General features: G+C 31.7%; 1 long non-coding RNA gene and 1 other non-coding gene across 2 annotated transcripts in view; one reads left to right on the forward strand and one right to left on the reverse strand.

The window, feature by feature from the left end:
* Positions 1-24,228, forward strand: part of LOC149480043 (uncharacterized) — a 241,345-nt gene that overhangs the window by 10,565 nt on the left and 206,552 nt on the right. The window lies entirely within an intron of this gene.
* Positions 10,590-10,662, reverse strand: TRNAA-AGC (transfer RNA alanine (anticodon AGC)). Its single transcript has one exon. It is a non-coding gene; the product is annotated as a tRNA-Ala (tRNA).

The following is a 24,228-nucleotide window of genomic DNA, read 5'->3' on the forward strand; positions in this document are numbered from 1 at the left end:
CCCGTTTCGGAGGAGTATGCAGACTAACATTGTGACACGAGAATTTTATATATAAGATAATATACGAATAAACGGAAGTAACCAAAAGGATTTGGGTAATACGGGTCTTCTTACGTTAAAGATAACAAAAGTAGCCATTGCTAAGGACACAATAAATTAATGTCAGCGATCTTTCGATTGTAAGTATACGGGTTGGAATTATTATTACCTCTCATTTATATTATAGTACTTCACGAATAGACCTGATAATCACTACATAGTATAAAACAGAGTCGTTTTCTTTGTCCCTTTGTATGCATAAATCTTTAAAACGCAACAGATTTTGATGCGGTTTTTTAATAGATAGTGATTGAAGAGGAAGGTTTTAGCACAGTATTAACATTATTTCCTACAGTAGGGAATCGCCTTTGATGTCGCGCGATGCCGCCGCCAGCGTAGGTAATGACGCTGCCACACGAAAATACGCTAGGGTTGCAACAAATGGGAAATAAAACAATTGTGATTATTAATATTATGATGAAATCTTTATTCATATGTACATTCAAAATAATTGCGATTATTAAATCTGATGTAATTATTTGTTCATAAATATATAATTACAGATATTGCACTGCTAAATATTATTTACGTGGACACTTTATTTTTGGATGTTCTTAATTGTATATTATAACATTTAACTAAGTAATGCATTCGCATTGGGATGTACAATCTGATTAGAAAATAATGAGGACAACATATAAACATAGCTTTGATTTTAATTCAACAGATACAATTAATACAATCTTTCTGAAATATTGTTTCCTTCTGGGATTTCAATGTAGATTTACATCCGTAAACCGAACAGTTTGTGCGCGCCATAATAGAATATGTAAGTACCTATGCATAATAAAATTATTACACAAAAAATACGACTGCGTCATCCTTTCGCGCTAGGTAAAGCAATCTAAGCGTGTTTGCTTTACGCGGCCCGCGTCGCCCGACCCCCGCCAGTTCCCCTCCGTTTCTCTGCACAAGTACATTCGTCGCACTACTGTAGGAAATAATGGTAATACTGTGGTTTTAGTATATAATTTATTATGTTTTAGACAAAGCGGGCGAAGCCGCGGGCGGAAAGCTAGTAAATTAATAATCTTAAGAACAATTTTTAATGATTAAGTTTTACTAGTTGATACTAGTATTATTTGTGATACTAGAAACTAGGTACTTATATTTTAATGTACAAGGACGACTATCGCTACATAACTCGTTTTCTTTGTATATAAATAAAAGATATATTGCTATTTGCTATACGCATATTACTCCAATCAAAAATCTCTTTGCCTATAAAACTTCGTCCAAATTAATTCGAAATTTTTGGCTGAACGGCAACGTACACGTGCATGTAAAATATCTTTTAAAAATTGTGAATCATAATGAAAGTATAATGAGCAATTATATTTTCTCCTTAGCTTTTAACTCATAAATGCAAATCACCAAATAACGAGCCAAGTTAAGTATCACAAGTGCATTTTGCATATTCATGCGATATTAATATCACAATCGCGTCACTACACTAGCTGAAGCCCGCAATTTTGTCCGCGTAATTTATGGTTATTATCTTCTCCTTCTATACCTATGTATAAAATTCTCGTGTCACAATGTTAGTTACCATACTCCTCCGAAACAGCTGGACCAATTCTCATGAAATTCGTATCGTAATCGTAATCTATAGTCAATAATAGACTAATGAAGAATTTGATCAAGGCTTGAACAGTTTGGTAAAAAATGTAATCTAATCAAAGTATTTTGAAAACTGAAGATTTGTACGCTTAACAATACGCATACGCTAAAGTTCACCTTACTACCAAATAATTAGGAAGAACTAACAAAATATAACATATATCACCATTCCTCTAATACACCATTAAAAGTACTTAAAAAAAGCAATAACAAACGAGCTCAAGTGAAAAACAGTGCGGCTATTACGAGAAATTGAAGCAATTAGCGAGACACGAAGTATAACCATTTGTCACAGAGTAAAAAAGGTGCTATGCCTCTGTATCCGGTGACCTACATCAAATATGACAAGGCATGTTTATAACGCAATGACGTAAAGCAATTATTTTTTCTTCCACTCCAAGATAAACTGCGCCTGCACTTAGTTTTTTGTTTTTGTTTTATAATGACTTAAAAAAGTAACAATATGAAGGCTTGAACAATCTTCAATTAATGAGTATTTTCCAAAATTATGTAAATGATTACTAGATTTCCAGAAGCTGTTTTTCTCGCGTAGGTACCTTTAAACTTTAAAGCTTTAGCGCGAAAGCCAGTTCCTGTATATATTATAATTATAAATATTAATATTTACATCTTCAACTTTAGTTATCGAATCAAAAAGCAAAGTCGCAAAGCAAAGTCGTATAAGTGACAATAAGCAACAGTCGCCCCATAAGCTAATTGACTGCACTGATATACATAGTATTCAATCAACGGCAACAATTCCATCTACTAAAACGAAACATCTTTCCACGCAGGAAATTATTGTGTTGTCAGACAATATTGGTCAGGGATTTGGCGCTTTGCTTAACAATTTGGGGCATAAAGTAACTAATTTTTGTACTCCTAATAGTTCATTTACATATATCATGAATTCATTAGATAGTTTTACTTTTAATGAAAATAGTATTGTTATTATATTATATGGAGATAGTTTTAAATTAAAAAAACATGACATAGATATAGGATTTCAAAAAATGTTAAAAATTAGTAGTGAGACAAAATGCAAATTTATGTTGTGTACATTACCATATTTGCCTGGTTTGACACAAAATCAATATAAATTTATCTATAATATTAACTTGAAATTATATAATTTAACAAATCATCATAGTGATGCATTTATATATTTTGACATAAATTCTTGTATTAAATCTTTTTGTTTGACAAAGAATACAGTGTATCTGCCATTTAGATATAAGAGAGAACTTGCTATGTTAATAGCATATAAAATTATTAACCAGTCTGGTACATGTTTAGTATCAGACCCTGGATCTACTATAATTTTATGTAGTAGTAATTATATTATACATCAACCTAGTTTAAGTGTTGACAGACAATCTAGCCCTAAGCTAGATTTAAACTAGTTTATAAGACAACAGCTAAGCAGTCTTTTTCTATTGTGCATCAAAATATTCAAGGCTTGGCTAGCAAATTATTAGAAATAGAATTATTTTTAAATCATAATAGAATTAAAATATTTTGTGTAACAGAACATTGGCTTAAACAATGTCAGTTGTTAATAAATATTGATAATTATAAATTAAAAAGTATATACTTTAGAACAAACGCTATTCATGGAGGTTCTCTTATTTTTGTACACAATAGTTTAAAATGCAAGGAACGAACTGACATTGTTAGCCTTTCTGTAGAACGGACCATTGAACTGTCCTGTGTGGAGCTGGAGCGTTATATTATTGTTTGCGTTTATAGACCCCCTTCCAGTGACTATAATATGTTTGAGACAGTCATGGAAGAAATATTAAAGCGTTTAAGTAGGAGTAAAAAAAAAGTTATAGTATGTGGTGATTTTAATATTGATATACTTTTACAAACACAAACGGCAACACGAATTGTTAATTTGTTTCAGTCATTTAATCTGTATAAACTTTTTAATGAACCCACACGAATTACACCTACTTCTGCAACCTGTATTGATAATATATACTGCGACTGCAACTGTTTAGAGAAAAATATTCTCAATACACTCACTTCGGATCACTGTGGCCAGAAAGTAGTTTTTGAATGGGATTGTTTACCTGAATTTAAAAGAATTAATGTTAGGCCTATAACTAAAAAAGGCATTAATAAATTTAGAGATAATATTAATAAAAGCCTGCCCGTACTGAATGATCAATCCTGTCATAATAATCCTTGTGAAATGTTTAAAAATCTTTTTAATTTAGTGCATAATGAATTTGAAAAAATATTTAAAGTTAAATCTTTAAATATTACCAAGGATTTACCATTTAGTAAATGGGCGACACCTAGCATACATAGGTGTAGGATCGTTCTTTATGAGTTATATGGTATGAAGCAATATAATAAAGACCCATCTTTTCTTAGTTATGTTAGAAATTACTCAAAAACTTTTAAAATTGTTTGTTTTACTGCGAAGCGTTTGTATATCAGAGATAAAATACGCGACTCCGATAATAAAGTTAAAACAGTTTGGTCTATTATTAATGGTGAAATGGGTAAAAGCAAATCAAGTAATACCATAAAACTTGTTAATAATGGCATGGTTATTGACAAAAATGCTGATGTTGCGCTTGCATTTGAAGATTTCTTTAGTAGTGTCCCTGCTAGCATTACTAATAATTTAAATTCGTCTTCAGCACTTGCAGAGACCTTTTTGAGGGACCATGTTGCGGGGTGCAGCACATTATTTGAATTGCGACACGTAACTGCTAATGATATTGTTACAGCCTTTAAGACACTAAATTTAAAAAATACTTGTGATCTTTGGGGAATGTCCGTAAATTTAGTTAATAATATAATAGAAAATATTGCGAACAATTTAGCTTTTATATTTAATAAGTGTTGTGACTATGGTACATTTCCTAATTTATTAAAGCTTAGTAAAGTTATACCTCTATTTAAGAAAGGCGATCAAGAAGACTGTAACAACTATAGACCTATCTCGATTTTACCAACATTAAGTAAGGTATTCGAAAAGTTAATATTAAACCAATTGACTAGTCACTTTGCATCTAATAATTTGCTGCACACCAAACAGTTTGGTTTCACAAAGGGGCGCTCAACCACAGATGCTGGAGTTGCACTACTAACACATATATATAAGGCATGGGAAAACTCAAAAAATGCTTTGGGGATATTTTGTGACCTCTCCAAGGCATTTGACTGCGTTGAACATTGTACCTTATTGCGTAAACTTAATCACTATGGGATTAAAGGACAAGCTCAGAACCTCATAGCCTCATACCTGCATGATAGGATACAAACTGTAGTTGTTAATGGAGAACGTTCTAGCGGTGCGTCAATTAACATTGGTGTTCCACAGGGATCTATTTTAGGACCCTTCTTGTTCTTGGTATATATCAATGATCTACCTTATTATTTACAGGATAGGTGTGAAATAGTTCTGTTTGCAGATGATACCTCATTAATATTTAATGTGGATAGGCATGACCCAAATGTTGACGAAGTGAACAGTGCTCTTTTACACATATCCGACTGGTTTACTGCTAATAATTTATTATTAAATGCCAAAAAAACAACTTGTGTTGAATTTTTACTACCAAACGTTAAAAAGTTAAGCAGAAATATTACCTTGAACGGGGAGGTATTACACCCTACAGAATCGACTGTATTTCTTGGGTTAACATTGGACGAGAAACTACAGTGGGGAGCCCATGTCAACACCGCTGCAGGTAAGCTCAGTTCAGCAGCATATGCAGTCCGAAAGGTAAGGCATCTCACCGATGAAGATACAGCTAGATTGGTTTATTTCAGCTACTTTCATAGTATTATGTCCTATGGAATTCTACTATGGGGCAGGGCAGCAGATATAGAAACTATATTTATCTTACAGAAAAGAGCCATTCGTTCTATATATAATTTACGTGCTCGGGACTCACTAAGAGATCTCTTTAAGAATACTGGTATCCTTACTGTACCATCACAGTATATATTTAATAATATTTTGCATGTACACAAAAACGCCGACTTACACACAAGAGTAGGAGATAGACACTGTTATGGCACAAGGAACAGAAATAGAATTGAAATGCCATTTTTCCGATTAGCTAAAGTTAAAAATTCATTTATGGGTCAAGGTATACGCTTATACAATAGAATTCCTCACAATATTAAAGAGTTTAGTAGTTCTAAATTTAAAACTTATATAAAAAATGTACTAGTTCAGAGAGCGTACTACAGTATTCAGGAATATATGGACGATAAAAACCCATGGAGGGTTGTCGCGTAAAAACCACAGGACAGTTCTTTGGCATGTTATTACAATACTTATATGTTGTTACATATGTATTTTGTAAAATTGTAAAACTGACATGATTTAAAAGAGCAACTATGGAGTTTCTTGCCGGTTCTTCTCCGTAGATACTGCTTTCCGAATCGGTGGTAAATTTTAAAATATGTAATGACGTTTCAAAAGTGCTTCTTTAAGAAGTCTAATTGAATAAATAAATGTTTGAGTTTGAGTTTGAGTTTGAAAGACTTTTTAAGACTGTTAATGATCACGTGGCATAGTAACTTTTTGATTCGAGCTTAGCAATACATATCGCTTCAGTTACATTAAAATTTAAAATCCATATAGGTATGCAAGCTCACCTACTATGTGAGAATTTTTTAAAGGATAGAAAATTGCTTTCGTTATTTGTAAAATTTTACATCCAAGTCTCTTCATAAAATTCCGAACTCTTATACCTACATAAATTGGATTTTACATATTTTTTATTTTATTGGTCTAGTTTAATTCACTATCTATTAGTATATGGATAATCAGTGATACAAACTTAATTAAGAGTTTTTCATTAACTGCTAATGAACAGAGTGATATTTAATTAGTCAACTTAATTAAAATTCTCGTTTATTTCCAAAACCTTCAAATGACAATTTATATAAAATTAATTTTATGGTAAGTACCTATCTGAAAAAGGTTTTCACGGAAAATTTTCACGAATTTCATAGAATACAACAAGTACGTTATTTTGCTTATTATTAAATTAAAAATATAATAATATTATATTGATAAGCCCCACTCGACTCCAATTCAATATTGGTCCCTTGAGACTGAAGAGCTTTTTATTTCGTCATATTATCTCCCAGATCGATCACATAGTGTTTCCTTAATATCTGACTAATATTATGGTGCGTTTAGAAGTGACTTAGTTTACAAATTACATAATGCTTAAATTTAATACTGCACAAAAATTAAACTACCTATTACTGCTTGCTTTATCAAAACAAATTCCATTCAGTTTTGCTTAATTGAAGTCGTATTTCAAGGTAACATAAAACAAAACAGAGACAGTGGAATATCAAGAATAAGCGAGAAAATCTCATTTGGAATATGATTAAATTATTATAAGCCACTTGAGACAACTCAGATTATCAAGTCTCATTATGACGCTGTTATTTCTTCAATTTATCCAAGATTCTTTTCATAACAAAATGTTTTGTGCAAAAGAGTATTGAGGGTACTCGATTTATTCTCAAGCACCGTAGCTGAGGATTAATAAATGCTTGTAATGCTAAAAATGTTCTAGAATGTTCGAGAACAAAACAAAGTATTTGCAAACTATTTTCTCTAGTAAATCTCGACTTAAACAATAAGGTACCTATTAGTAAATTATTGTTATTTGTATCTTCAAGATTGTTTTAATATTTAGTACTTTAGATGGTGATAAAATTATGTCATATTGGTATTTTAATTGTTTCGGTTAATGTCTCTTAAGTTTTACTAGTGCAGTGCTATTATTAGTGGAGTCACGAAAAGGGAAACTCTTGATTCTTAGTAATTCGTTTCCTTATCCAAGACAAGATTTTAAGTTGTCAAATGACATCAATTATTATTATTTTGTTTGTTTATTTTTCATAACATTATTTTCATGAGAATACTTTCATTCAAATATAGAATAGATACATTTTACGAAACGTAGAAATAAAAACAGATACAGTTTAAATATTGCTTTTAAATGCTGGAGAAGGAACCTCCGTTTCTCATTTACAGCTATTGAAAACTATTATAAAATAAAATGTTATTTTTCAAGAAAAAGATCGTTTACGTCTGAAAGCATTGATTGTTCTTTTTATTTTATTATACTGTATAAAATATCAGTGGCATAGAAATATCCTAAGGAAATATCATAGCTAATTAATAACGTAGATAACGTGATGAAGTATTCCATAGAATTCTAATGTTTATGAAATCTTGGAAGGTCTAAAAATTTTATATGAATACCTTTACATATTATGTCTTTATATATAATGTATCAAATTAATTTATAAGTCATTATTAATTCCGATAATTCGAATACAAACAGAGTGATCCGGTGAGGCCACCAAGGGATCAAATTAATATCAATAAATAAATCGCATTTAAAACTCATGCTGATGATTTAATTTCTATTTCAATACGTATCTACATTTATAATGTATGTCATTTTATATATAGAGATACAAAGTGACAAATATGTACCTAAGAAGAAAAATATTATTTGCAATTACATAATATTAAAGAAATCTCTGTGAAATAATTACACTATATACAAATAATAATTATCCTATATACAAAAATATTATTTGTATATAGGATAATTGATAAAGAATACTAAACTATACACAGAACGATAAGTCTTACAACAAATCCTTTTTCGAATATACGTATTAATAATAATGAAATTTAATTAAATAGTTCTCTTAGACCTTCAGATGTGGCTTTCTATTGTGACTGTAATCTGCCTAAAACTTTCGGTGACCACCAAACTGCTAAATAACTTGAATTTTCCGAGATAGAACTTTAATCTTTTGAACAGAGTCGCAGATTCTCAGAAGTTACCTACTTATGGTAAGTGATCCTTGATGTGTTGTGATACCTACAATTAATACATTTTGATATACTATAGGTAATATATTTATCCTGAAATCACTATTGTCATTTATTTATAATTTATATGTTTAAATCAATATTTTAATTTGATTTGTATAAAGTTCATTGAAAACGATATTCGGATACGAACTTAATACGTTCGTAAAGTAAATAACACTAAATTATTCAGGACATTAAACCAGTCTAGACGCGCTGTTAATATCTACTAATGAAGAATCTTCATTTGTGTCATATTTTTGGGAAGATTTATCAAATAAGGCAAACATTTTGTTAGTCATTGGTTTATTAGGAGTTCCTAGAATCCAATATAGAGTAGGTAGACACACAGATACCTACATTATGTAAAAATGTTTAGAATAATCCGAAACAAACAAAATTAATTATATGAACACTCAATCAAAGCAATCTCGAAAACAAATTTGCAATTTACATAAACTTGGCACGCACATAAAAAGTGTAGGTAATTCAATAAAGTCACAAAAAATATTTCTATAATGATAACCAAGTACCTATTTAAAATATTATTTATTAAACACTTATCAATAACTTCCAAGAATCTGTTTAACATCAGCTTTGTTACATTGAACTGAATGCTATTAACGTCGCAAAAACTTCAATTACGAGTTGAACACGCTTTCAAAGGGAATTCAACGTTTTAATTACATTACACTTGTTTTATTTCTAAAGTAAATAACGTTACCTTTAACACAACGTAAGCGAACGTAAAAGAGATTAAAAATGTTTTTATTTGTTATTCATAATGCTGGGCGAAATGTAAACTCTAAACCGATTTTAATGTAATGAAATGTTTGTATTTTTAATAATTATAAATTTTTTGCAAAATATTTAATTATGTTTAGATAGGATTAAGTCAATATTTTTATAGAAGTAAAAATGCTGACGCAAAATGATTTCAGTACTCGTTCAATAAACATTATTAGCATGCAGGAGTAATTAATTTGTCTGTAGATTTTAATGAAAAACATGTTCCATAATGTTTTCTCCACAATAAAATATCACTTAATACAAATTATATTTATATTTAAAGTTTGTGTTCAACCATCCAGAATTGTATTTTTTTCAAAATCGTCCAGATAAATATCCTTACTTCTTGACCTATTGCATCGACTTAGGAATATTATACTTATTAAACTATTGCCAAATATTTTTTACCTTTAATTCATTTATAAACCTAAAAACAATAAACAAAATTATTTACTTTCCTTTGCCACCGAGATAACCACTTAAACTTTTAACTAAAGTAAACTTTTAACGGTTGTTTTGTATTATAAATCGCAAAAGTTTTAACAGAAACCCAGTGATTGTTTAAGCTCAACCTTTCCATTATAAAATTAAACTTTGCATGTTGGTTGTTTTCTCAAAACATTAATTTTCCCATTAAAATGATATTATAGGAAAACATTTTCATGGCGCAGTGACTTTTTCTGATGATGATGAGACAGAGTAAAAGCTACCAAGGGACAGATTATTTAATTTTGTTTTATTGTTGCCCTTTTTTAAGTCTCTTATGTTCAGTGTGATTTTGAAAAAAAAATATGTAGATACATTTTAAGTAAGTATTAGCAAAGTAAATCTATATCTATACATCTATACATCTATACAAATATTATAAAGAGGAAAGGTTTGATTTTTTGTTTGTTTGTTTGTTTGTATGAATTGAATAGGCTCCGAAACTACTTGGCAGATTTGAAAAATTCTTTCACTGTTGGAAAGCTACATCATTTCTGAGTGACATAGGCTAGGTTTTATCCCGGAAATCCCACGGGAACGGGAACTATGCGGGTTTTTTTTTGAAAACGCGGGCGAAGCCGCAGGCGGAAAGCTAGTAACTACATAAAAATAAAATAAAAACTTATAAAAATACCACCTTCAAAAAAATAACCATTTCCCATGGACAGAATTTTAAAACATGAAATAATAAATAAAAAAGACGACAGTATGGAGGCGCCGGGTATCGATCCCGGTACCTCTCGCATGCTAAGCGAGCGCTCTACCATCTGAGCTACGCCCCCAGTCGACTAACAGTGTCAAATAGTGATTCATATTCGATTGAACTAGTTTTAGTGGCCCCGAATAGAGAACACCTTTCACATATTTTGCGGTCGAAATACGATTTGACTTGTTTATGATTACGTACCACAATCTTAATATAGGGTTCAAACTTCTTTTATATATTATATAAATTTATAAAGAATATAAAAAAATCGATCACGAGCCGGGACTCGAACCCGCATCCTTTAGTATATCCATCCTTTTATAAATTTATATTCATAAAGCATTTGAATGCTATAAAACCAAAAAAATCAAATTCTTTTATATATTTTAAACCCAAGTACCTAGTAAGTACTTATGTTTAAAATGCGAAAGTTTGGACACGTTTTTCAGTTTACCTCGTACTCCTTCAAACTATGATAGTATCAAAAAATACCAAATCACAATTTAAAAAGCACATAAAATCACATTATAGCTCTAACAAATCGTAAAGTCAATGGTCCTGCACAGTAATATACTAATGCACGAAACCGATTTCACCAAACACTTTTAAGATAAAAGTTTTAATTGTGTTCAGAGATGCGACTAAATCACATTAGTATGCATGAAAGACTCTTTTGAAATAAAAACCGTAACTATAAAAATGGTTTTAGTAAATGCAGCTTAACTTTCATCTCATTTATGAAGTGAGTAAAATATTTATTTTTCAGAACATTTTTCGCTGTCGACGAGCATCTTATCTTTGTTCAACGGCGCAAGAAAGGATTTTATTTATGAATAGTAAAACTATTGTTTACTTACATTTTTAATATTTATGTTATAAAATCTAAATTCGATTAAGAATACTTGTGTCACGTCATCATTAAACAACCATTTTAAATATCCATCCACTTTGCCGATGATGATGCCGTGACTAATGGAAATAGGGATTCATCTAAATATAACTCAAAGGTGACTGACATAGTGATCTATCCACGCACAGTCCAAAACCACTGAACGAATCGGGCTGAAATTTGGCAAGCAGGTAGATGTTAGGACGTAGGCATTCGCTAAGAAAGCATTTTGATCAATTTTACCTCCAAGGAAATAAATAGTGGACGAAAGTTTATACCATGAAAATTTATCTTTTCCACGTAGGCGAAGCTGCGGGCAAAAGCTAGTTTTAATAAAGAGATTACCTAGAAAGCAGATTACAACATTTTCAATTTTTCAAAATTCATTCAAATTCGTAATACGGTTTAGTTGCGCTGCGATGTATATATAGGTACTGAATACTTGCTCGGATATCACCATGAGCAAGTTAAGAAATCAGGTAAATGAAGTCTGATTTTTTAGCTAAAAAAACCTAAACCTAATATCTATCTCACTGAAAATATTACAATGAAATTGTGTATATTGAAGTCACAGAAATAAACATTTTATACTGAAAAACAACTCTCGACTCCCATGAAACTGTTCCCGTGAACATTTATCAAAATAAATCAACTAGCTAGTTCTATTTTAAGAAGCTAACAAACTTTGAAGCAATTACCGGAGAAATAGCAAACGTTATTAATTGGACAAATACTACGCTTTGATCACTAATTATTACGTACGATATTTGTAAGCGTTAAATTCTAATAAATACATTGCTGTAGAATATGTATTATGCTTTGGAATAGGTTGCTTGGATAACCTTGGTAAACGTAGTAACACAAATGTAATGTTGAATTAACATTGGTTCAATGGTCTAGACATCGCAAGGAAGGCGTCTTATAGCTTGGATCCATGACTTTAATTTTACGAATTATACTAATGTCTCCATAGATTTCTAGTATGGCTATACTGTCAGGATATAGTTTTAAATCAATTAAAAATGTCGATAACTTTACCTCATTCAGAAAAATTCTAGCGTGATCAACATCATTTGATCAATAGGTACATCCTACGAGGGCTACGTTTAATCCAAAGCACGTAATCGATAAAAATATAAAGATATTCTCCTGCACCAATTGAAGCAGTTGCCAAATTGATATTATGTGAATCAGTTACAAAATCAATTCATTATACCATGTCATAAATAATTTATGTTTTCATAATGCAATACGATGTTATGAAATTTTCATTTTCATCCTCCAGGCGAAAATTTGTACAAACGTTTTGCAAAGCCTTAACGCGTCATTAGGGTTACATTGTTATGAAAGCAGGAACGCAAACGAACACACGTCACCTGAAGGGGAGCGACGCAAATCTCCCACGAGATTTGGTTACAATTAGTTAGGATGCGTTAGCCTAATGCGAGTGGAAATCTAGATAGAATTATTGAAAGAGGAACATGTGCACTTATTCCTCACAAAGGGAAGGCTATAATATAATTGTATTCAATAGTAGATTGTTGCCTTTGAGTTATATAGTTCAGTTATATACACAGGTTACATCTTTTATCTATTCATTGAGCTACTTAACTGGTTTCAAATATCATCATTGGTTCAATAGTTTTCGCTTTAAGAATTAAAAACAAATATCCATACATTCTTAAAACTAACTTTCGCGTTTATAATTATAGAAGTAGGACTAGCAAGTTGTGTATTTTCTAGAGTAGCTATTTGACTTTGGTTAGATTAAGGTTTTGGTTGAATTTCAAATAAAAATTGTCATCGTTCGAGCAAATGTAATTCACCTAAAATCGGTTAAGAATATAATATTTTAATTTATATTAATTAACCGTTATCATAATACATATTATTATATGAGCAACACAAATGTACATACCGTTGCAAATTATCTTAAAATGACGAATAGGAACCCCAAGTTCCAAACAATTTGCTTTATCTGACAGACGTTCATATTTGTTTTCCTTTCTATAAATTTATCTCTCGAAATTAAAGCTATATGTACACAAGTCGTATTTAAAGACTGCAAACAGGGTACCTACATTAAATTCACAGAACAAGCGGTTAAATTAAAATCTGCGGTTACATTTACTACCGTTGGAGTTAATAAAGTTGTATGGGCATTGCTTGAACTATAGCAAAAGTTCGTACTCACAGTTTCAAGCTTTGTACTGTAAGTATAATAACTTCATAGGTAAATGGTAAATTCATAACGTACTAGCTTCGCTTCAGAAAAGAATATTATGTGAATAGTCAAGTTGGATGTTCGTGATTTATAGTAGCGTATTTAAATATAATACTGTTCTGTAACGTTCTGTATTTTTAAATAATTAACATTAAAATTGAATGTACCTATATGTAGATAATGTAGAATAATAGCCCTATTAAATAATGGGTAATCTTACTAATAACGATGCTCATGTGAAAATAAAATAAGTTTCTTTTTTCATTATTCTCTATGAAATAATAAACGTCGCTGTTGTGACTAATGTGCTTAAGTCTCATTATCAACAAAACGTAGATTATAATAATATAAGTTAATGAATGGAATTGTATTTTAAAAAACAAAATTTTAAGAAAAGGGTAGGTTTAACAATATAAACATAAATGACTGGTAAATTCTCCTCCTAAGCATATGTAGATAGGCACCACTAAAATTCAAATTTCATTCAATTATATAGGAACACTCAAAATAGTCGTGTATAAATGTATCCTTATCAAGCCCTCATCTACGAAAGGGTATTGTGAAAGGACGCAAGACGATTATATAACAATGAACATTTTACTCCCAGATATGCCCAACAATATACCTACTATGAGAAATATGATTCGCTAAACGTTGACACATTTCATCCAACCGTGAAAAGAGGTCATATTGTGGTAATAGATTAGAATTTAGAATTGTTGAACGTTATTCTCGAATATTCTGGAACGCCGGAAATTTAAAAATGACAGCACAATCATAGTTTATTTTTGGAAAAGTCTTCGGAATAGTTATCATTTTCACCGTGAAAATAGAAAACACATTTTAGAAAAATACCTTACCTACTCTCGTAGTTTATTTATATGTTCCAAAAATAAAATCTGACATATAACATTTTTTACAAAATTGTTTACAACTAAAACTTACTTCCAGTGTTCGTTAGTTTTCAGTGATATTACACAGTTTCCCTACATCATAATGCACGCTTCACATACCACATTCTTACGGAAAATTAAAATAAGCCAAGGATAGCGTTGTGTACAACTTTCAAACTTTCAAGATGTGTTTGAAAACTGTTTACACGACACAAACAAGCGCTTAACATTCTAGTTTTTATTATAACTTTAATATTCACATCTCGTTATTTGATAATCAGTTTCACTGTTATTCTTCTTAGAAATATTGCGGCATATTGTCTAAAAAGTTTAAAAATTTACTAATTGATTATTGAAATAAATTCTGGCATACCCACATATTTTGTCATCGTATCATTCTAGAATTAAAGTTTTACATGATACCTACACAGCCAAATTAAAAAGCTCCTTTGAAATTGATTAATCGTCAGTATATGACGTAATATCAATTCATTCAAAATACCCATGTTATTTATCCCATAATTATAATCAACTAGCTTTCCGCCCGCGGCTACGCCCGCTTTGTCTAAAACATAATAAATTATATACTTAAACCTTCCTCTTGAATCAAATAAATTATATACTTAAACCTTCCTCTTGAATCACTCTATCTATTAAAAAAACCGCATCAAAATCCGTTGCGTAGTTTTAAGGATTTAAGCATACATAGGGACATAGGGACAGAGAAAGCGACTTTGTTTTATACTATGTAGTGATTACCAGCTTTATAATCAATTACAAGCTTAGAGTATACATAAGCAAGAATGTATACTCTAAGATTAGCAGAATTTTCGTTTACTGTTAAATTATTATAATACATATTACACAGCCAAATTAAAAAGCCTCTCCAACATTCAATTATCGTATTATATTACGACGTTCAACAGTGTAATATCGCTCACGAAATGCCCACATCAAAGTGCGCTCATGTTATTGGCCATTTCTCATCTCATCTTGAGACATGCATGTACCTCAAAGGCAGATAAGGAAATATCTTAGTTTATAGCGAACTAATAGTGAGGTATTATAATTGGATTTAATTATGGACGAAGTTATTGGCTGTCTTGTAGGAGAGCTAATTTAAATTTCGATGGAGAATATGACACACCATCTTGTTGTGTAAAATAGACTTGAATTAATTTGCTACAGAATGTTTAACTCAAATACTTAACCGATATTAAAATACTTAATTAAATCACTTCTTAGTATAAAACAAAGTCGTTTTCTCTGTCCCTATGTCTAAATCTTTAAAACTACGCAACAGATTTTGATGTGTTTTTTTTTTAATAGATAGAGTGATTCAAAAGGAAGGTTTTAGACAAAGCGGGCGAAGCCGCGGGCGGTTAGCTAGTAATTTATAAATAGGTACCTATCCCTCATTAAAAGGACATTAGGATTCAGAGACATTATTTTTTCAATCGCAACTATGATGTTATTGTACAAAGTAAATAAACTAAAAGTTTAAATTATACATAACTGAGGACATAAATACAAAATTAACAGCAACAGTTGAAATCTTGCCAACACACGACAGATTCTAAGCCATCTTGTATATGACAAGAGACGGTGACGTTAACGCCAGAACAACTAATTTTCTATGATTGTACAATGATTACTTTAGACAAGATTTAATGTCTTGTTCTTGTTGTATCATGATATGCAATTAGAATTTGCTATCTAGGTTCAGACAAAGCAAATGAACGTGTAATTTGTCTGTACTGTTTGATATGTTTTATACGTAATTAGAACCTTCAAAGTTTGACGTGTTGTACCTATACTATATTATAAGTATTGCCTTGTACTATAGTACTTTCTCTTACGTTGACCATTAGCATCTTTCAAATTATTACTAGCTAGTGGAGTAATCAATTTTTATAAAGAACACAAAATTAAATATTCAGTTAAAATTAAATGACAACAGATTTAGACCAACTTTAATCAACATTAAAGTATTAGTTTCGAGGTCATATTTTCTCATTAAACTGTCTAGTTTAATGAGAGAGTGTGTCTACACTGCCCTGTACCTATAATAGAATAATGGATAACACTTTCAGTCTCCAGACGAATCATGGAACATTTTAATTTAAAATAATTTATTATATAGGTAAAGAATAGCTGCATTAATAATTTTTTTTACATATTTTTCGCTAGAACGTCGCTTCTTAACACTCATTTCAGTCGTTGTGACTAGTTATATATACCAAATAGTTCAGAATAAGATTAACGTTCTTTCTTCATTTTTATTATGTTTAGACTACATACAAAATTGAAGCAGAAACAACCTGTATATTGCGGAAGGAGATATAATAAGAATTTGCTATATCTAAAGTACATAATACCGAGTAATATAAAATAACGATCAAGTCAAAACAAATAACAAGAATGGTTGTGCGTCTTAGAATTTACGACCAACGTATTAGGTTGTAAAAAATGATTACGATGTTCCCTGGAGCGGGCTTATTTACTGCTTATCATGCCCCTGATTATAGCAAGATTGTGGCTGGGAATTGATGACGTCAATTTTTATGTCCGACACGTCGTGGAGACACGTAATGAGTTTTAATCGAACACTGTGTGCTGCAAATCATTTAGTAGGTAATCTCTAGAAAAATGACTTTTTAACGGATTTTAATCGCGATTTATTCTGTTATTTAACCCGACGCGACGTTTCGAACACATTATAACGAGCGTGGTTACAGTGAGACTGGATAAATCGCTTTTAAAACCCGTAAAAGTCTTTAATTTCTAAATATTAATAACAACCCTCACGTAAAATCAAACATAAGAAAATACTAGTTAACTACTCTTCGATTTAGTCGGATTAGCGCAATAATTATGTGTAAATATGGTGTAAATCATTTTAGATACTTTTTAATTTAGTCGGGTTATACAACTGATATAGAAGTAATGGTCTGCGAAAGCTGTATTTCAAAACAGATTTATTTATGTGAGTCGGGTGCCGTTTGAAGTATTGTCTGTAATAAAAAGTCTCAGACAATTCCAATATTGCATTGTCAGCAAAAAATGTCATAAATCGAAATGTCATAAAAAGCTAAGATTTGTTAAGTTTGTCTGAAAGAAATATTTTTTTTAAAATTATTCAACTTCAATCAAAAGTGGTATGAAATTAAAACTAATATTAAATGTTGGTATATTGTCGATTCTCTTTATGGTAACAAATGGTTATAAGAGATTATTAAATGGAAGCTTTATAATCCGTAAAGAGTTTAATCTGTTTTTACAAGCTCACAAAATATAAATATTTATTGATATCATCCATAACACTCGCGGCGGATACATAAAAGCGTAGGGTTATCTAAATGTACCGAGCAAATAAAGAGACTCATAAAATAAGCTATTGAAAGCGCTTCAGGGGAAAAGTTACAGTTTTATACATTGGTAAACCAAAAATGGTTTCAACCGCTATATGCATACAAGTTTTCATATTTCTAGATTGTTATTCTTTTTTACTATTCCCGTTCTTATTCGAGTAAAAATAAGTCATATTTTCGCGTCGCAAGTATACAACTGCTCTGTGTAAACTTCAATAAATACGCAACGTAAACAGTAAACTTTGCTTTTGAAGCGCGAAGAATATTTTTTCGTCTTCAAGAGAAATTTGACCTAAAAATGTGGAAAGGCTTTAAAACAAATATTGCATAAACCGTCTCTCAAGGTTCAAGATCTCCTTGGCTGAGCCTGAGTGTATCGTAAATAAGAAACGAACAAGCACTTGCTAGTCTTCTGTAAAACAAACTTATTTCAAACCTCTATTTTTAGAGTATTTCTTGCTGTACTTGTGTAATCTAAATTAAATTACTCGTGCGTGGTACGAAGCTCTTTCTTGAAAAAGGTGTTGTATCTTTTGTTAATTTTAGTATTTTTTTTCTTCTTTCTTGTTAATATCATTCAACCAATTATTTCATTTACATTAATTGCTACTTGAAGAGAAAAAGGGGGTTTAGCTCTACAATTAAAATTTTCTGGGGCAAAAGAGTCAACCGAATCAAATTAACATTCCAATGTCTGTTTGACTTTCCGTACCAGTTCATTTTTTAGTTTAGTCATGTACATAATTTATTCAGCAACCACAAACTGTAAAGCAGATCTCAGAATCAATTAACGCAAATACAATTTCAATTAGGGATCCATTAGATTGACGTGCTGTTGACGACAAAATGGTCACTGGGCGAAATAAATCGCAAACATGTGACATCAGCCATGCGGCCGGCGCTGACAGCGCAAAATGTATCGCGTGAAATATTAAACTATCGGATTTGGAATCTATAGACGTATGAATGATGGAGTTTTCATACAATGTGAAATGCGTAAAGACTCGTATTTTAATTATTTCATTTTAAATATAAACAGAGTTTTCCAAGAGCTTTTCTTTTGTTCCTTTACGTTTAAGACTGTATTCCACAATTAATTTTCGGAGAGCGAAGACCCTAAGATATTTATACGATTAAATTCACTTTTATGTGTACCTATACGAAAAATAATTTAAAACAAACCTTGAAGAAAAAGCTCTTTAATTACAGTTTTAATTGAATGAAGGAATCAAATATTTTTATAGCTCAATAAAACACACACTAATACCTTTAGCTATAATTCTCTCAAGCATTATAAAATAATGGGTTCCAGTATTTACCAAATAAAATAATTCATAATGACTCACGCTGTGTTAAAAATTTACGTCCTACTAATATCATAAATGCGAAAGTTTGTATGTTTTTTTGGTACCTTCACGCAAAAACTACTGAACCGATTTTCATGAATTTTGGCACACACATAGAGGGTAACTTTGTTTTACACATAGGATAGGTTTTATCCCGGAAATCCCACGTAAACTGGAACCATGCGGATTTTTCTTTGAAAACGCGGGCAAAGCCGCGAGCGGAAAACTACATAGTTATAAATAAACAAAAAATACCTTCATTTCATTTCTTATAAAAAAAGTGAGAAGCATACAGATAAATCGGTTTTAAATTCCAATAAAACCAATTTAAATCAAAACCAGACCACGTTGGAAACGTAAATGATCTGATGTTTTCATTTTGTGTTAGCTCCGTACGTGACTATTGGATCTTTGACGTTTAGAAAAACTACGGAACTTGGTTGAAATATGACTTCATATCTTTACAACCATTCTCGATCATAATCCTACCTTTTTGATTTAAATCACTTACGGCTTATCAACTTCAAACATTCATTTATTCAATTAGACTTCTTCTAGAAGCAGTTTTGAATCGTCATAGCATAGTTTTACCATTTGACCATTTTTACCAGAGACCCGGAAAGCCGGCTGTGTAATCATTATGGTGAATTAAATGTTAACATGTTACAGTGACAATTTTAAGGACGGTCTAGAGTCCACCCTCAACAGATACATAGTTACAGGTATGATGTGATGACAATTTGAGTTGATAGATAAAAAATATTATGCTTTGTTATATTATCTTATAACCTTAGTTTATATACCTACAGATTTGATTGCCTTTAAGTCTAGTCGCAATCTTAACTTGACTGACTTATTACTCTCTAGTGACTCATATTGAACTTTTTCTTTTTGTTCCGAATTATTCGTTAACAAAAAAAATAATACAAAATATCGAGTAATCATAAATTTCTAATTATTATGAATATTCATCAAACTCGAAGCGCGATTTGTTGGTTTAACCTACATCTTTTTGTAAGACAAGAAGCTCTAGCGACAGCTGTAAGGTTAAAGACACAAAACCTATGGAGAATGGTGCCTACAGCACACAGTAAGATCTTAACTATGGCAGCTGAGAAGGAGTCCTCACTCCTTGCCATAAGTGATAAGATCCCAAAACAATTCATCTTTGACAAGAAATATAAGATACAGCTACGTGAATACACGTCAGAACACAACAGCGTTGAAGACCTACTAATCTTCACGGACGGGTCTAAGACTGGAAATGGCACGGGTGCTGGGGTCTTCTCTGAGGACCTAAACATTAACATCTCGCACCCCTTGGGACCCCATAATACAGTCTTTCAGGCTGAATGCCTAGGACTTCTACTTGCAGCTTCGGCCATAATTAAAAGAAATGTAACAAACTATTCGATTCGGATCTTATCGGATAGTAAAGCAGCACTCATGGCAATCAAAAGCCATGAATTCACTTCAGGGTTGACCCTTGAGTGTCACTTAGCCCTCACTAAGGTATGTGACCTGGGAAATTCCCTAGTATTACAATGGATAAAAGGACACAGTAGCTCACGTGGAAACGATGCTGCTGATATACTAGCCAGAAGGGCATCTGAAACACCGGTCATGGGACCTTTTCCCATTATACCGCTACCTGCTAGCTGGACCCGGATGATGATTACCCAGCTCACTAGCACTGCTCAGAGAGCGGAATGGTCATGCAGATCTGATTGCAAGCAAGCCAGAGAAGCCCTACCGGACATTGACTCGAGACTTGCACGTCGGCTTCTCAACCTACGTAGAGTGCAACTACGCGTAATAACAGGGACCCTCACAGGGCACGGCCCCTTTAACAAACATCTCTTCAATCTAGGGATCACAGACAGTCCGCTATGCAGAGCATGCATGGAGACCGAGGAAACGGCAGCCCACGTCATCATGGAATGTAAGGGGGTTGCGGAGTACAGGGCAAGACACCTGGGGTCTCCCGGGTCCCTCCCCGAAGCCTTTGGCAGCCCTCACAAGCTGCTTGGCTTCATGGAGGAGCTCGGGTGGTTTCAATTTTAGCTGGTTTCCCCCACCTCCCTCTCTCACGCAAAATAGGCGCTTGACGTCGAGTTGCGGAGAAATGCCCGTATTATTATTATTATTATTGGTTTAACCTAAAGCATCTCTAAGCTTTTAAACGCGCCACGGTTTGTTTACTAAGAAAATGAAGAGAGATTTGAAATTTCCTGGCTGTACAAGTTTCTGACCAAATTCCCATTAAAAATAAATATTAAACGGAAAATGTAAAAAATGGATTACATGAAAAAAATACATTCTCTTAATGAAAAACTTCTAAAATAAGCGCCAATGGACATAATAAAGTCGCTGAGTCGTGAATTATGTACCAAAGTGAGTGCACACTCGCTCGCTCTACAAAGTCGTGTCAAGGTCAAACACATTGAAAAGAAAATCACGGCTTAATTAATTTAGCATCCAGGCTTAGTACTTGATTATGTTTATTTCTGATGGACGTTATGTCTACGTTGTTTTGCGTGTTAAAATACAGGAGTATTCCCGCTGGATCTATTCATATCTTTCACCTTTTCATACGATTATCTAAAAGGTAAAGTGAAACTTTTATGGAACAGAAAGTCGTCATTCAAGTCGTCAAGATAAACATATTTTAATGACTGCTATTAATGTAAGGATGCCACATTTCATTGAATATCCCAGATTCGGGTTATTAAGAAAAAATATTTAAAGAAATTTAAGTGTAATTTTCTTTCCAAACATAAAATATGTTTTTACAAATAAATCCATATTAAACATAATTATATTTATGTTATAAACGCAAAAGAACATTATAATGGTGACACGTTTTATCGAAACTATTTTAACAAGCACTTAATCGTCGTTAAAAAAGAAGCATTATCTCATGAAAAATAGAGAAGAAGTTTTCATCAAAATAAGCGACATATTTATAAAAAGCTTGTCCAGTTAATCTCATTAACGTTGTTTTGTTTCCAATCTAGATAAACAGCTTCTTTGACAAGTTTTAATCTATATACTTTAATATTATGGAGCTGAAGAGTTTGTTTGTTTGAACGCGCTAATCTCAGGAACCACTGATCCGATTTCAAAAATTCTTTCGGTGTTAGATAGCCCATTTATTGAGGAAGGCTAAAGGCTATATTTCATCACGTTAAGAGCAACAGGAGTCGAGCACTACGGGTAAAACCGCAGGGCACAGATAGTATAAAATAAACTGCGAGCGGAAAATATTAGTTAAAAAATTAATTTACTTGATCACATAGTGTTTTTAATTTTAACATGAAATGGAGCGTTGATCATAATTATGAGACGTAGTAAAACTAATTATTGGACTTGAAAATTAATTCGCTCTAAAGCCGCTTGATTTAGATATCATTAGAGCTTTTTGATTTTAATTAATTGATTTAACGATAATCTCTTTTTTAACTTAGTGACGCTAAGAAAAAAAAAATCTATGCGTTACTTATGATCTCTAGTCTTGTTAATACTAACATGAATTTATAAGAAAATCTGTATTATGCAGGTTGTTATTGTTTGTTAAAATTATAGGTTATTATACGATATTGTTTTTATTATAATATACTAAAAATATGATGTCCAAGGCTGATGACATGAAATGGAATGTCATAAAACGACTAATAAGCTTAAAAATATTATATAACCTAGATTAAATTAATTAAATTACTATTATGCCTTGCGCCTTCCTTGCGCGATATAAACGTTTATAAAAATAACTTGAACTTGCATAAACGTAAATGAAAAATATAACTTCGTAAATAATAAGTTACTTCTCTATTCGTGACGTAAAACGGACGTTCACATGACGTGCATCGCTAGAGCTATTATAAAATATACGCTATTGTAAATAACTGCAATATAAATCACGAGCTTGATTCCCGTTAGAAAAATAACATGTCTAGCCCGTACTTGAATTGAAGAAAAATCCATGTAATAGGATAACAAATCGTGTATTAGGTCACGTTCATGCAAAACAGAGCTCAGACAAATGCTCCGGAGTATATTCTATGTAATAGCAATCGATGTTTTTCTAGATTTTTCTAGAAACGTGTTTGACGGGCTTCTTTATTCTCATTGCACAAAGGCATTCATACAACTAAATATATTTTTTGTTTAAAACCTATGGTATTTAGTCAGAATTTGAATACAAAGGCTTGAACTCGATGAATGGACAAATTCTGGAAAGGGAAATATCACTGGGAAAATGGTTTTGATATTTTTGCAGTGAATTTTATAAACAAATACGTATTTGATAATTATTACAATGTAAACTGAAATGATACCGGCTTATTTCTTCGTGTTTGTATCGTTTTTGTAACATTTTGTTATTATTTAAAAATTCACGGATATTGCATATTTGTTTGCATAAATTTATGGCTGCGATCAAAACGGTTTGATCAATATCAATTCTATAAATCAACGTTCATCTGACATTTTATTTTTATTAGGGCCGATTTTTCAATCGCGAGATAAACAGTCTAATAACTACCCCTCGAATAGATTTATTCAATTATTTATCTAACTCATTACGGCTCGCCTATTTTTCAATCGTGATTTATTTGATGAATAACTATCTGACCAAATATTTCCATATTGGCAGCACTGCTCTCGGAGTGGCGAAACAAACATATTAAATTAGTCAGGTTAGAGCGGGATAGAGTCAAATCTTGCAATTTGTCAACAACCGTCATTATGACTCACGTCAGGAGTGCACTTGTCTTCTATGATTGTTGATTGTTGTTTTGATTCGAGTAAAGAGTTTGGTTAAATTTGTGTTTCAATTTATATATCTGTGCCTCCAGTGAATAAGGGAGTAAGACGAGTTATTCCCTTTGGTTTTTATTGCACCATTGGATTCAGCTCGT

Source organism: Colias philodice, chromosome 19, assembly GCF_061535455.1.
Source record: "Colias philodice isolate Cphi_HAF_F1 chromosome 19, ilColPhil1 Martin Lab GWU primary, whole genome shotgun sequence".
Classification (NCBI taxonomy): domain Eukaryota; kingdom Metazoa; phylum Arthropoda; class Insecta; order Lepidoptera; family Pieridae; genus Colias; species Colias philodice.